We start from the raw sequence: 16736 nt of genomic DNA on the forward strand, positions 1-16736 counted from the left end.
AGGGGCCATGTGGCAAAGGATGCTGGTGGGCTCCAGAAACTGAGAGCAGCCCCAACCCACCTTCACCCGACAGCTGCCAAGCAACCAGGACTACAATCCTACAACTGCCGGAAACTGAATTCTGCCACCAAGCTCCATGTAAACTTGAAGGATGACCCCAACCTCAAGATGGGAACACAGCTTTGTGAAATCCTGAACTGAGAATCGTTCACGCCAGGTCTGGATTTCTTATTAAGGAAATGTAGAGAAATAAATGGGTGCTGTGTAAAGTCACCGAGTTAGTGGTCATATGTTATGCAGTAACAGAAAATTAATACATAAGCTTAACAGATAAGCATATAACATTTTCTCTATTGCAATAAATTAATGAATTGAAATGTACACTCCTTGCATAAAATAAAATCTTTCCTAATTTTTTTGGTATTCTTCATTTTATAATTTTTATGCAATGCAATTACATTTTAATACAATCATATTCATGAATTCACCAAGGACCAAACCTAACTCTGTGTCTATTCTATACCAAGTATGTCTTTATATACTGTGCAGTTGGTTCAGTTCCCACGCCTGCTTTCCTCATGTTTCCTGCCCTGGGTCTGCAGTCACAGTTTTGGAAACTTCTCTGGGGTCCAAGACTAGGGGGTTCCTCTAGGACCTCATGGTCCTGTCTCTTCCCTGGCCCCGCACAGGATGATTTCTTCCCAGGGGTAGAGAAGGAGGTGCTCAGGCTGTGTTAAGTGTGGGAGACAGGTGTGGAGGAGCTCACCTATGCCATAACTCCTCCTCTCCCACATCTCCTCAGGCTCTGACCAGGTCCTGTTTTCGTTCTACCCCAGGCAGCCCTGACAGTGCCCAGGGCTGTGATGTGTCTCTCACAGCTTGTAAAGGTGATGTCCTGGAGGGCCTTATGTGGAAGGGGGACGGGGTAGAGGGGACAAGACTGGATTATGGTGATTCTTTGGGACATGTTGGGTGTGTAGTGGGGAGTTCAGAGCATTACCCTTTATAGCCACTGACCTCAATTTGTTCATGACTGTTGTTTTCTGCAGCGTGAGACAGCTGCCTTGTGAGGGACTGAGATTCAGGATTTCTTCACACTTCCCCTTTGTGACTTCAAGAGCCTCTGGCTTCTCTTTCTGCAAAGGCATCTGAATGCGTCCCTGTTAGCCTAACGTGAGGAGGTGGGGAGACCAGCCCTCCCCCGTGTCCACCATGACTCCCTTCCCCATGCTGAATTAGCTGACTTTGCAAAAAGAAAATGACCATCAATAATGTGAACGGGACTCATCCAATCAGTGGAAGCCTCTGTGAGCAGAAACTGAGGTTTCCCAGAGAAGAAGAAATTCTGCCTCAGAATTAGAACATCTTCTTTCTGCGTTTTCAGCCTGCTAGCTTATCCTGCAGATTTTCAGACTTACCTCCCTAATAATCACATGAATAAATAGCATCATATGAATACAAATACACACACACACACACACACACACACACACACACACACCCTATTGGTTCTGCTTCTCTGAAGAATCCAGACTGATAGAGACTGTGGTATGAAGAGTGGTTCTAGAGGAACAGAATCCTTTTAAAAATTTTATAGCTAACCATAAAAAATACTTTATTAAAATGTTGAAATGTATATAACCATAATTATAATTAGCAAATTAAGAATTAAATTGGCAAATAAGAAAAGAATTGTTTTCTTTTCCTTATACAGGACAAGCAACAGTAATCCGGACCTTCCTCACTTTCAGCCACCGTTTGCCCTAGGTGTCCTTCGCTTAAGTTTCTGGCTTGTGTTTTTGGAGTGAAAAGTCACCTGAATACTAAGAAGCAACTCTAATAATGTGAATCAGGTATCAAAAACGCCTTATGGCGTGTTAACATGTGATGATGGTTCATATATATTCCAACATCTCACACCAGGCAAGCATTATTTCCAGAGGAAAATTAAGTCACTTTTGTAGCTGCTAGTGAATGTTGTACAAATGAACACTGAAGATGTAAGGCATTGTTCTGTTCTGCAGCAGTGCTTCTGTGGCTCCAGCAAACTGTGCAAAGGCTTTCTTTAATTATATATATATTTATTTTATATACACAAATATTATATATATACACACCCCCTGAAACTGAAAGTTGAAAAAAGAAAAAATACAAACATATCTTCTGTGATACTTCAGTTACTTCACTCCACTGATCATTTTCTTGGGCGTAGAACTGAAACTATCACTCAATAATGTGTTTATACACCTTGCTGTGATTCAAATGGTTATGAACAAACAACCATTTGTTCCATTTTCTGTTGTCACTATAACATGGTTATTTGTCCCTGATCTAACAACTCCTTCTCCAGCTCCACTCTCTGGCCACTGAAATTAACAGTCCAGGTGGTCTTTTGAGTCACTAGGTGGTTTGACAGGACAAGGTTGATTTGAGCTAATACTTCTGCCATGTCCATTTTGTTTTACAACAGAAGCTTTTTATGGATTCATCACCTACAAGGTGAGCTGGAAAACTGCAACCATCACCCACGCTTGAAAATACGGGAGGTAGCCAGTATTTCTCTTCATGGCCAAACACTTGTCTCCAATTTTTACTATTGTCCTGTTTTTTTAAACCAACACAGCGGTAGTAGCTGAAAAGAGAGAGGACACTGAAGAAGAACTTTGTAGGCACAAAGAAAAGGAAAAGTAGGTGGAGCTTTGCTGTGTATCTGTCAGTTCATTCTACTCCACTAGAACACGGCGTTCTCAGGACTTGATGCCCTGCCGGCCCCCAGCTGAGGGCAGCGAGCACCCTGAGAGTGACGTGGACTCCCCTCTCGGAGTGTAATCGCACAGCCACAGCATCTGCATGTGAAGCTGTCCTGCACTTCTGGAACCGTCTCTCTTGGTCATGGTGGCTACTGTGACATTGTCCTTTCTTCCGTTTTCCTTTCTTCCTCTGTCTTGTTGCTGGGGATAACTTTGCCCCTGCTGGCGTTATGTCCTGAAGAGCTGAGGATGACACATCCTGGCTGGCATCCTCCCTGGTCGGCCTTGGGTCACTGTCTAAGTGCTGCCCGTGGCAGGAGGTTCTGGGAATGAGCGGCAGTGCCTCATGGAGCTGTCCCTGTGAGAGTGGCCCGCAGGTGTTTGTACCTGTGGCATTTTCACAACCCTTTCCAAGATCAAGACATTCTTGAGTCTTGTGGGAGGAGACCAGGTCTGGGTCCTCACCTGTGTCCCCCATCTCTCATCTGGATGGCTCTGGGGCCGACATTGTTGGAAATGAGAAACGCTGCCCCTTCACAAGGCACTACCTAGTTTTTCTCTTCTGGAAGGTGGCAGCACAATGCCCAGGCTGAGATGGACACAGGAGTCAGCATCCTAAAGTAAAACATGTGATTCTCATAGAAATACCTGAGCTTTTCAATGCGAATGAGCAGGACCTTTCACCCTCTGGCAAGTTGACATGGAAAAAAAGAGAGAGAATGAGAGAGAGAGAGAGAGAGAGAGAGAGAAGAGAGAGAGAGAGAGAGAGAGAGAAAGAAAGAAAGAAAGAAAGAAAGAAAGAAAGAAAGAAGGAAAGAAAGAAAGAGAGAGAAAGAAAAGCAGGAGAAGGTGTGGTGTCTGGGGTGTGGGGAGCTGGGACCCTGGCCCTGCAGGAGAGTTGCCAGGTGCTTCTGGGGAGGCCACCACCATCCTGGGCTCTGGCAGGTTGGGGCACCACAGAGCCAGCCTTCCTGACAATGCCGTCTGTCCCAGTGGCTCACCAGAAGCCACAGGGCCCAGATTAGTTTTGTGTTGATAGAAAATATTAAAATATTATGCGACATAATTTTACGCTTTTTGAAGAGGCAATTAAGTCTCTCTGGCTCAGCTGCTACTCATGGCAATCTCTCTAATGTGCTTGAAGATCTGTGGGGTTCCCACCCTCAGCGAAGACCTGCGCTTCCCTGCTGGGTCTATTTTCTGGTGTCTTTGCCTGTTGGTTGCGCCTGTGACTGCTGACCTCACGCCCTCTGGTGGAAGCCATGCTCTCTTGCTCATTGATGGTTGGAAAACTGGAAAATGACGCTCGCTGAGGATAGGCAGTAACATTGGTTCTGTGTGGCACTGTCATCACCCGCACTTGAAGGGGAAGCCGTGTTTCAGAAAGTACAAAACGTGGCCCCATCCCTTGGCTGCCAAGTGGCTGCCAAGCGGCCTAGTGGCAAAGTGAGCCTGAGTGGACGACACTGTGATGCAGGACAGGGTGGATTCAAGGGCCCCTTCCCAGCTCAGGGATTGACTGCAGGGCTGGTGGTAACCAGGGCTGAGAGGAACCTGGAGACATGCTGGGGTGGGGCCGGGTGAGAGCCTGGAGAGAGCCTCCACCTGTCCTCACAGGGCCTGGGGGAGACATACTGAGGAGGGGGCACCTGCCCCTCCACTCTGCCTCACCATTGTCCCCCAGCCACACTGGCATCCCTGGTGTCCACCGGGCACTTTTCACGTGTCTCTTCCTTAACCTTCAGAACCTCTCCGTGAGGTCCATATTGGATTTGCATTTCTGGAGTTGAGGGAAGACTCTGAGCCTGGGAGACTCCACAGGGAGGGGTCCACACTCTATGACTGACGCCACAGTTGAGCCCCAGCAGCTTGGACTTCGGACCCCAGAGTGTTCTGAGCTCTGAGTTGCTCTGGGCTGGCGGTGCCCTGTGCCAGCTGCACTGAGGCAGCCGTGTGCCTGCTGGTCCTACAGGATTCGCCACCTGAAACCAGAAGCAGATCAGGATTTCCCAAATTGTCTCTAGCCCTGATGGGTGACATCTCCACTGTTTTAATAAGGCAATAATCGCAGCTACCACTTCTGTGGTGGGTGCTGCCATGTGCCAGGCATCTTTCTGGGTACTTGGCATAAGTGAACACACACATTTACAATGGAAGCTCGTGAAGCACAGAGAGGTTAAGTGACTTGGTCAAGGTCACACAGCAGTAAGTAGTGGAGCTGGAATTTGAGCTGAGACAGTCTGCTCAAGGGCTCAGGCCCTCACTGCTGGCACCATGTCACATACAGTGAGATGACTGGAGGTGGGAAGAAGCTGGGGTGTGTTGATTACATGCAGTACACATGGCCTTTGTAGTAAGCTGGAGCCTGTGGCCACCCAAAGGGGGATTTGCACATGAGCCGAGGACAGATTTCTAATGTGCCAGATGAGGTGAGTAGGAGATTATGCACCTGTGTCTTCAGCCTTGTCCTCCCCATCTTTGTCATCTCCTGAGGATGGAGCATCTGTCATGTGCACACTGAGTGGCACCGCTCCTGCTGGGTGAGTCGCTGCAGCTGCAGGCCCCCAAGGTCGTCGTGAGAGGCAGTCAGCACCTGCAGCTGCTGGGGCTCCACCAGGATGCATTTTGAGGACACCAGCTCTGCACCAACCTTGGCCCAGACAGCGGGCCCCATGGGATCACCTCCAGGCAGGGAGCAACTCAGCCCTGCGGTGTCCCTGACGCCAAAGAACAATTGCTCCTGCTGGTTTCAAGACCTCAGCGGGAGGCTGCAGCAGGCCTTGAGTGAGGGAGGATCGGCTCCCAGAGCCTGGGGTCCTGCCAGACAACACTCAAACCAGGGGCTGGTAAATAATCCCCAAAAGGGCCTGGGGCAACATTTTCAACTTTGCCAACCAGTCTCTGTACCAAAGACTTAACTCTGCCCTTGTAGCATGAAGCAGCCTTCCACAGACATCCTGCTGGTCTCCCCGAGACAGGCTGCTCCCAGTCCTAGGGGATCTGAAGTAGCGCCTGAATGGCCACAGCCATGCAAAGCACTAGGGCACAGGCCAGGGTGTCTGTGGCAGGGCCTGGGGCTGCAGTTTGTCAGGCAGCGTGCACAGGCATGCTGCTCCCCACAGCTTAGCTTGGCACTAGCAGGAGGAGAGTGTCCCTTAGAAGCCTGGGGGCCACTGGAGCCCGACTCAGTGTGTGCAACTCCCAAATGGGCTTGGTGCCCATAAACCCAGCACCATTGTGGGCTGCTGACCCACCAAGGCACAGTGCACCCCAGCTGAGCCAGCTGTCCTTGACCCACCAGGCCTCAGACCATGACCAGCCCAGCTTGCTGGGGCACAGGGACACTGGAACAGAATTTTAAGAATGAGTTCACTGAATTTGGTGGGGGGATTTCTTGAATTGTTTCTCTAATCTATTTGGATTTAAAGGCACAAATGACTCTATTTCCAGTAGTACAGAGAGTGTGAATACTCAGAATATCACCATTGCATAGACCTAATCAAATAGTTATAAGATCTGGGTGACCATGTATTTGACACCTTAGAAGACTTTCTTAAACTAGCAAGTATAAGGTGATTGGCTGATTTTTGCCAGTTGTGCTGGACAAAATGGGGGAAAAGAGGATGAACTCAAGGCTGCAAACTTCTAGCTCATGAGCCACGTAAGTCACCTAAAAGTTTATTTCCTTTGAATGAAATCCTAATCTCCTGTAGCTGCAGGGCTGAACTTTCTGAAAAATAACCACAGAGTCTCATTCTGTGGGTGGCTAAATTACAACACAAAACAAATCCCAGACTCAAAGAATATCTGTTATTTAAGTGAAGTCATTGATTGGGAATAAATGGGATCCTGAAAATCAGAATGGGGACATCTGGGCAGATCCTGATGAAATTAAAGACATTGAACTCCTAAATTCCTCTGAAAATTATTTGCCAGTTACATTCAACCACATTTGGCGAAGTTAATCCAGTTTTCCCTAACGAAAAGGTAATGAATGGTCTTCTTTGAGGCAGTCGCCCTCAAGACCCTGTGATTCCACTCAGCATTTACCCCCAACACCCCTCTGTGATTCCAGATCCATAAATAGCCTTGAGTCCTAGCATGTCCTGAAAGGTGTGGTGGAATGTGTCAGTAAGATGATTTAGAGAAGCAATGTGACAATGGATGAAAATAATTAAAAATGTTTAAAAGTCTGTGTCTTAATATTTATCCTTTGAGTAGCTTATGAATTTCCTAAATTCTAAACATAGAAGAATCTCTCTATATAAAGATGCTTGTCAAAACATTATTTACAACAAGACAAAATGAAAGCAGATGGATCCAAAAGAAGTTGGGTTACATCTTAGCTGAAGTGGGATGCGGCTTGTAAAAGTGTGTAAACTTTATGCAAAGTTTATAACATGGAAAACTACTTGTATACTAATACATTCAAAAAGCAACATCCAAGATAACCCATAACATATGAATGCAACTTTGTAAAATGACAGCATATATAAATATATATATATATAAAATAACAAAATGAAAATGAGCACCACTGCACAAGACAGCTCCAGGGACCACCATTTGCACTGCAGTCTACAAAGTTTCAACAATATGATAGCAGTGATTTTTTAAAGAAAGGCCTAGGTGATGTTTCTGTCTGTGCATTTTAAAGTCTTCTGTGATCAAATAGGGTTTCACTTTTCCAATATAAAAACATATATTTTAACATTTAAAATAAAGCATTTGAAGTAAAACAACAATGAAATGAGGCCAGACATGGTGGCATGCACCTGTAGTCCCAGCTACTCAGGAGGCTGAGGCAGGAACATTGATAGAGCCCAGAAGTTCAAGGATGTAGGACACTATGATCACAGCTGTGAATAGTCACTGCACTCCAGCCTGGGCAACATATCAAGACCTTATCTCTATAATAATAGTAATATTCACAATCTTCTTTCTGCCTCAAGCTAAAACTACTTTCTCATTTGAACCCAAAGGGCAGAAATGCCTACTGAGTGCTCCACCAGAGAAAAGAAATGAGTTCTTCCTTCACAATCCATGATCCAATTTTTGGTTACAGAGTTCAGCTGAGCAATAAAGGCAAAACTAAGAACACCATCAATACATAGATTACTGATTGTCGTGTATGTGTTTGTGTATAAATGTGTGTGTCTATATATATATATATAATTACCACTACACCTGAAAGAGGGAGATGGATTCTTCCATTTCATAGATGAAAATGTGAGCCCCTGTGAACTTCAAGGCTTTTTCTGGGTTCACTGAATGTCAGCCTTGAGAATTGGGAGACATTCAGCCTCCTGCAGAGCCCACCTAGGCATGAGCCACACCAGTGGAGACTCCTCAACAGCAGGAAGAGCAACTGAGATCCAGGAATGTCCACACTTGTAGAGGGTCCATGTCCAGTGGAATACAACTGAAGGATGGGTGGAGGGTAGAGTCTAGCTGTTTCCTTCAACTGGGGGTGGCAGATGTGTGAGTCAGTCAGCTACCCACGAGGCGTATCATATTCCTAGGGCTGTCTTTCATTCCTCTGCTGAGAACTCCATCCTGCACAGACAAAAACCATATATTCACTGGTAAGCAGGATACTTTTTAGAAATGCAAACATAACTTCCCTAACATTAAAGCCAAACATACTTTCTCCCAGTGAATCATCTTATTTGGATAATCTCCTAACTTCCCCTGAAGTTAGCCCCAGAGTTGCATCTGAGCATTTGGATCCAAGACAGAAAGTCATTTTGGGGTTTGGACCTGGCTGACCTTGGACCGTGTTCTGAAAAGGAAGCTTTCTACTTGCAGAAGAGCAAGGGTGAGCTCTGAATAGGAGATGAAATCATGAGGGGGAAAGACAGATGGGCAGATTCCCAAGCAAACTTGGAATATATTTGCCAGTCTCTTTTCAGTTGTGATAAAATACACATCAACACAAAATTTGCCATTGTAACCATTTAAGTGTACAATGCAGTAACATTTAGTAGGTGCACAACGTTATGCAGCCATCATCACTATCAAGTTCCAGAGCATTTTCACCACCCTAGAAGGAAACTCTGTACCTGCTAAGCAGTTACCTTCCACTCTCCCCTGCCACCAGCCCCTGGCACCATTAACCCAGTTTCTGTCTCTCTAGATTTGCTTCTTCTGAATATTTTATTAAAATGGAATTATACAATATATGGCTTTTTGTAACTGGCTTCTTTCATTTGACATGTTTTCAAGGTTCATCCAAGTTGTAGCATGTATGAGTACATTATTCCTTTTATGGTCAAATAATATTCCATTGCAGAATAGATTACATGTTGTTTATCCATTTATCAGTTGATGGGCATTTTCTTTTAAATTAAACAGAGAAACAAAAAAGAGGAGTTACAAATTATCACCCCCCAAAATACTTGCTTTTCTATTTACCTATGAAGTTACTTTTAGCTGTGTACTTCTTTGCTGCATATGGCTTCAAGTTGCTATCTAATGTCCTTTTATTTCAGTGTGAAGCATTCCTTTTAGCATTAACTGTAGAATAGGTTTACCAGAGACAAATGCCATCTGTTTTTATTTACCTGTGCATGTCTGAATTTCTCCATTATTTCTGACAGAAAGTTCTGCCAAATATGCAACTGTCAGTTGAGACACGTTGTTTTTTTCTTTCTGAACTTTAAGTTTGTCATGCCAATGTCTTCTGAACTCCATAGTTTCTGAAGAAGATTTGGCGGTTAATCTCATGGAGGATCCTTGTACTGTATGAGTCCCTTCTCTTGTTGTTTTCAAGATGCTCTGTTTGTCTTTGACTTTTGACAACTTCATTATAATATCTCTCAGTGTGGACATCTTTGAATTACTGCTACTTTAAATGTTTCAGTGTGTTGGATACCCAGATTCATGTTTTTAATAAAATTTCAGAAGTTTGGGGTCCTGACTTCTTCAAATACTCTTTCTCCCCTCTTCTTCCTTCTCTCTTTTGGGGATTCCCAAAATGCATATACTTGATGCTGTCTCTCAGATCTCTTCTGTTCGTTTTCCTTCATACTTTTTCCCTTCTGCTCGTCAAATGGGCAATTTCAATTGGCCTGCTTTTGTTTGCTGAGCCCTCAGCAGTGTTCAGCTGCCAGGTCAGCCTTGGTGAGTGGCAACTCAATTGCTGTGCCCATGCAGTGTCCATCGCAGCCCCCACGGCCACTTTGTGCAGGAACTCCATGAGCAAGCCCTGTGCGCTTCTTTTGATTTACAGGGAAGTTGACGCAGGCTGGTGTCCAGTGAAGAAATCCCAGGTGCATGGAAAGGAGAGGAGTGTCTCAGGGCTGTGAGTGATCTGCAAAAGGAAGCGCATGGACCACCAGGTGGCGCTGCCGCGCTGCTCCTGCTCCCAGGAGGTGAATGCTCAGGACGAGCTTTGAGGTGGAGAGAGAGATGTCATTGCTCATCCTCCAGGTTCAAAGTAAAAACCTTTCGGTCGGCCGGGCGCGGTGGCTCAAGCCTGTAATCCCAGCACTTTGGGAGGCCGAGACGGGCGGATCACGAGGTCAGCAGATCGAGACCATCCTGGCGAACACGGTGAAACCCCGTCTCTACTAAAAAATACAAAAAACTAGCCGGGTGAGGTGGTGGGTGCCTGCAGTCCCAGCTACTCGGGAGGCTGAGGCAGGAGAATGGCGTAAACCCGGGAGGCGGAGCTTGCAGTGAGCTGAGATCCGGCCACTGCACTCCAGCCTGGGCGACAGAGAGAGACTCCGTTTTCAAAAAAACCTTCCGGGCAATCTTGGCCGCACGTTCTGCTGTAGCGAGCGGGCTCGGAGGTGCTCACCGCTGCTGTCATGGTTCATTTGCTAAACTGCATCGTCGCTATGCCCCAGAACATGGGCATTGGCAAGAACGGGCACCTGCCCTGGTCACCACTCAGGAATGAATTTAGGTATTTCCAGAGAATGACACAAACTCTTCACTAGAAGGTAAACAGAATCTGGTGTTATGTGTAGGAAGATCCGGTTCTCCATTCCTGAGAAGAATCGACCTTTAAAGGATAGAATTAATTTAGTTCTCAGCAGAGAACCCAAGGGACCTCCACAAGGAGCTCATTCTCTTGGCAGAAGTCTGGATGATGTCTTAAAACTTACTGAACAACCAGAATTAGCAAATAAAGTAGAGATGATTTGGATAGTTGGTGGCAGTTCTGTTTATAAGGAAGCCATGAATCAACCAGGCCATCTTAAACTATTTGTGACAAGAATCATGCAGGACTTTGAAAGTGACACGTTTTTGCCAGAAATTTATTTGGAAAAATATAAACTTCTGCCAGAATACCCAGGTGTTCTTTCTGATGTCCAGGAGGAGAAAGACATTAAGTTCAAATTTGAAGTATATGAGAAGAATGGTTAATATGAAGATGTTTTCTGGTTTATTTTAAGTTGTTCCCCTCCCTCTGGAAAAAAAATTATATATTTTTACATGAGAAGAAAAAGACTTGTTGACTTTAGATCTATCAATAATTATTTCTAAGCAACGTGTTTTTATTCCACACTAATCTTGAATATATCAGATACCATTTATGAAACATTCTTGCTATAACTAAGTGCCTCTCCAAGACCCCAACTGAGTCCCCGCACCTGCTACAGTGAGCTGCCATTCCACACCCATCGCATGTGGCACTCTGGCCAGTCCTTGACATTGTCGGGCTTTTCAAATGTTGGTAATATTTATTAAAGATGAAGTTGCACATACCCTCCAACTGAGCAGTTTCACCAGTAGGAAATACCAAAATCTTCCTACGTGTATATCTAGAAGTTTGTAGACATATGTTGCAGCCTTGTTTGTAGCAGTGAAAAATTTAAAACAACCTGGAAGTCCAGTGATGGGAAAATGAATATATTTCTGTCTTAGATTGGGGAAGCCAAAGAAGATTCCAAGACTGAAATTTCAGTGAAAACAGTTTATTTTCTAGGTCTTACCAGAAATCATCAATTGAGGTATGGCGAAATGGAACTGAGAAGGTAAGAAAACTAGTTTAGAAGATGGCCGAATAGGAACAGCTCCAGTCTCCAGCTCCCAGCACGAGCGACACAGAAGACAGGTGATTTCTGCATTTTCAAGTGAGGTACTGGGTACATCTCACTAGGGAGTGCCGGACAATCGGTGCTGGTCAGCTGCTGCAGCCCGTCCAGCGAGAGCTGAAGCAGGGCGAGGCATCGCCTCACCTGGGAAGCGCAAGGGGGAAGGGAATCCCTTTTCCTAGCCAGGGGAACTGAGACACAAAACACCTGGAAAATCGGGTAACTCCCACCCCAATACTGCGCTTTACCAAGGGTCTTAGCAAACGGGCACACCAGGAGATTTTATACCACACCTGGCCAGGAGGGTCCCATGTCCACAGAGCCTCCCTCATTGCTAGCACAGCAGTCTGCAATCTAACCACAAGGCAGCGGCGAGGCTGGGGGAGGGGTGCCTGCCATTGCTGAGGCTTAAGTAGGTAAACAAAGCCACTGGGAAGCTCGAACTGGGTGGAGCTCACAGCAGCTCAAAGAGGCCTGCCTGTCTCTGTGGACTCCACCTCTGGGGACAGGGCACAGCTAACAACAACAACAACAACAAAGCAGCAGAAACCTCTGCAGACGCAAACGACTCTGTCTGACAGCTTTGAAGAGAGCAGTGGATCTCCCAACACTGAGGTTGAGATCTGAGAACGGACAGACTGCCTGCTCAAGTGGGTCCCTGATCCCTGAGTAGTCTAACTGGGAGACATCCTCCACTAGGGGCAGACCGACACCCCACACCTCACACGGTGGAGTACACCCCTGAGAGGAAGCTTCCAAAGCAAGAATCAGACAGGTACACTCGCTGTTCAGCAATATTCTATCTTCTGCAGCCTCTGTTGCTGACACCCAGGCAAACAGGGTCTGGAGTGGACCTCAAACAATCTCCAACAGACCTACAGCTGAGGGTCCTGACTGTTAGAAGGAAAACTAACAAACAGGAAGGACACCCACACCAAAACCCCATCAGTACATCACCATCATCAAAGACCAGAGGTAGATAAAACCACAAAGATGGGGAAAAAGCAGGGCAGAAAAGCTGGAAATTCAAAAAATAAGAGCGCATCTCCCCCTCCAAAGGAACACAGCTCATTGCCAGCAACGGATCAAAGCTGGACGGAGAATGACTTTGACAAGATGAGAGAAGAAGTCTTCAGTCCATCAAACTTCTCAGAGCTAAAGGAGGAATTACGTACCCAGCGCAAAGAAACTAAAAAGCTTGAAAAAGGAGTGGAAGAATTGATAACTAGAATAATTAATGCAGAGAAGGCCATAAATGAAATGACAGAGATGAAAACCATGACACGAGAAATACGTGACAAATGCACAAGCTTCAGTAACTGACTCAATCAACTGGAAGAAAGAGTATCAGCGATTGAGGATCAAATGAATGAAATGAAGCAAGAAGAGAAACCAAAGAAAAAAGAAGAAAAAGAAATGAACAAAGCCTGCACGAAGTATGGGATTATGTAAAAAGACCAAATCTACGTCTGATTGGGATGCCTGAAAGTGAGGGGGAAAATGGAACCAAGTTGGAAAACACTCTTCAGGATATCATCCAGGAGAACTTCCCCAACCTAGTAGGGCAGGCCAACATTCAAATTCAGGAAATACAGAGAACGCCACAAAGATACTCCTCCAGAAGAGCAACTCCAAGACACATAATTGCCAGATTCACCAAAGTTGAAATGAAGGAAAAATCTTAAGGGCAGCCAGAGAGAAAGGTTGGGTTACCCACAAAGGGAAGCCCATCAGACTAACAGCAGATCTCTTGGCAGAAACTCTACAAGCCAGAAGAGAGTGGGGGCCAACATTCAACATTCTTAAAGAAAAGAATTTTCAACCCAGAATTTCATATCCAGCCAAACTAAGTTTCATAAGTGAAGGAGATATAAAATCCTTTACAGATAAGCAAATGCTTAGAGATTTTGTCACCACCAGGCCTGCCTTACAAGAGACCCTGAAGGAAGCACTAAACATGGAAAGGAACAACTGGTGCCAGCCATTGCAAAAACATGCCAAAATGTAAAGACCATTGAGGCTAGGAAGAAACTGCATCATCTAACGAGCAAAATAACCAGTTAATATCATAATGGCAGGATCAAGTTCACACATAACAATATTAACCTTAAATGTAAATGGACTAAATGGTCAAATTAAAAGACACAGACTGGCAAACTGAATAAAGAGTCAAGACCCATCAGTCTGCTGTATTCAGGAGATCTATCTCACATGCAGAGACATACATAGGCTCAAAATAAAGGGATGGAGGAAGATCTACCAAGCAAATGGAGAACAAAAAAAAGCAGGGGTTGCAATCCTAGTCTCTGATAAAACAGACTTTAAACCATCAAAGATCAAAAGAGACAAAGAAGGCCATTACATAATGGTAAAGGGATCAATTCAACAGGAAGAGTTAACTATCCTAAATATATATGCACCCAATACAGGAGCACCGAGATTCATAAAGCAAGTACTTAGAGACTTACAAAGAGAGTTAGACTCCCATAAAATAATAATGGGAGACTTCAACACCCCACTGTCAACATTAAACAGATCAACGAGACAGAAAGTTAACAAGGATATCCAGGAATTGAACTCAGCTCTGCAGCAAGCAGACCTAATAGACATCTACAGAACTCTGCACCCCAAATCAACAGAATATACATTCTTCTCAGCACCACATCACACTTATTCCAAAATTGACCACATAATTGGAAGTAAAGCACTCCTCAGCAAATGTACAAGAACAGAAATTATAACAAACTGTCTATCAGACCACAGTGCAATCAAACTAGAACTCAGGATAAGAAACTCAATCAAAACCGCTCAACTACATGGAAACTGAATAACCTGCTCATGAATGACTACTGGGTACATAACGAAGTAAAGGCAGAAATAAAGATGTTCTTTGAAACCAATGAGAACAAGATACAACATACCAGAATCTCTGGGACACATTCAAAGCAGTGTGTAGAGGAAATTTATAGCACTAAATGCCAAAAGAGAAAGCTGGAAAGATCTAAAATGACGCTCTAACATCACAATTAAAAGAACTAGAGAAGCAAGAGCAAACACATTCAAAAGCTAGCAGAAGGCAAGAATAACTGAGATCAGAGCAGAACTGAAGGAGATAGAGACACCAAAAACCCTCCAAAAAATCAATGAATCCAGGAGTTGGTTTTTGAAAAGATCAACAAAATTGATAGACCACTAGGAAGACTAATAAAGAAGAAAAGAGAGAAGAATCAAATAGATGCAATAAAAAATGATAAAGGGGATATTACCACCGACCCCACAGAAATACAAACAACCATCAGAGAATACTATAAACACCTCTACGCAAATAAACTAGAAAATCTAGAAGCAATGGGTAATTTTCTGGACACTTACACTCTCCCAAGACTACACCAGGAAGAAGCTGAATCCCCGAATAGACCAATAGCAGGCTCTGAAATTGAGGCAATAATTAATAGCCTACCAACCAAAAAAAGATCAGGACCAGATGGATTCACAGCTGAATTCTACCAGAGGTACAAGGAGGAGCTGGTACCATCCCTTCTGAAACTATTCCAATCTATAGAAAAAGAAGGAATTCTCCCTAACTCATTTTATGAGGCCAACATCATCCTGATACCAAAGCCTGGCAGAGACACAACAAAAAAAGAGAATTTTAGACCAATATCCCTGATGAACATTGATGCAAAAATCCTCAATAAAATACTGGCAAACCAGATCCAGCAGCACATCAAAATGCTTATCCATCATCATTAAGTGGGCTTCATCCCTGGGATGCAAGGCTGGTTCAACATTCGCAAATCAATAAACGTAATCCAGCATATAAACAGAACCAAAGACAAAAACCACATGATTATCTCAACAGATGCAGAAAAGGCCTTTGACAAAATTCAACAGCTCTTCATGCTAAAAACGCTCAATAAATTCGGTATTGATGGAAGTATCTCAAAATAATAAGAGTTATTTGTGACAAACCCACAGCCAATATCATACTGAATGGGCAAAAACTGGAAAAATTCCCTTGAAAACTGGCACAAGACAGGGATGCCCTCTCTCACACTCCTATTCAACATAGTGTTGGAAGTTCTGGCCAGGGCAATCAGGCAAGAGAAAGAAATAAAGGGTATTCAATTAGGAAAAGAAGAAGTCAAATTGTCCCTGTTTGCAGATGACATGATTGTATATTTAGAAAACCCCATTGTCTCAGCCCAAAATCTCCTTAAGCTGATAAGCAACTTCAGCAAAGTCTCAGGATACAAAATTAATGTGCAAAAATCACAAGCATTATACACCAGTAACAGTCAAACAGAGAGCCAAATCATGAATGAACTTCCATTCACAATTGCTTCAAAGAGAATAAAATACCTAGGAATCCAACTTATAAGGGATGTAAAGGACCTCTTCAAAGAGAATTACAAACCACTGCTCAGTGAAATAAAAGAGAACACAAACAAATGGAAGAACATACCATGCTCATGGATAGGAAGAATCAATATCATGAAAATGGCCATACTGCCCAAGTAATTTATAGATTCAATGCCATCCCCATCAAGCTACCAGTGAGTTTCTTCACAGAATTGGAAAAAACTGCTTTAAAGTTCATATGGAACCAAAAAAGAGCCTGCATTGCCAAGACAATCCTAAGTCAAAAGAACAAAGCTGGAGGCATCACGCTACCTGACTTCAAACTATACTACAAGGCTACAGTAACCAAAACAGCATGGTACTAGTATCAAAACAGAGATATAGACCAATGGAACAGAACAGAGCCCTCAGAAATAATACCACACATCTACAGCCATCTGATCTTTGAAAAACCTGACAAAAACAAGAAATGGGGAAAGGATTCCCTATTTAATAAATGTGCTGGGAAAATTGGCTAGCCATAAGTAGAAAGCTGAAACTGGATCCTGTCCTTACTGCTTATACAAAAATTAATTCA

At 44.2% G+C, this 16736-nt stretch overlaps 2 protein-coding genes and 1 pseudogene across 2 annotated transcripts in view; 2 read left to right on the plus strand and 1 right to left on the minus strand.

Annotated features, from left to right (window-relative positions):
- The window catches only part of LOC117088391 (class I histocompatibility antigen, Gogo-B*0102 alpha chain-like), a 173254-nt gene that overhangs the window by 113576 nt on the left and 42942 nt on the right, over positions 1-16736 (minus strand). The window lies entirely within an intron of this gene.
- MICB (MHC class I polypeptide-related sequence B) overlaps positions 1-16736 on the plus strand; it is a 280866-nt gene that overhangs the window by 105313 nt on the left and 158817 nt on the right. The window lies entirely within an intron of this gene.
- LOC117088409 lies at positions 10518-11746 on the plus strand (annotated as a pseudogene).

This window comes from Trachypithecus francoisi, unplaced genomic scaffold (assembly GCF_009764315.1).
Source record: "Trachypithecus francoisi isolate TF-2019V2 unplaced genomic scaffold, Tfra_2.0 Lachesis_group10, whole genome shotgun sequence".
Classification (NCBI taxonomy): domain Eukaryota; kingdom Metazoa; phylum Chordata; class Mammalia; order Primates; family Cercopithecidae; genus Trachypithecus; species Trachypithecus francoisi.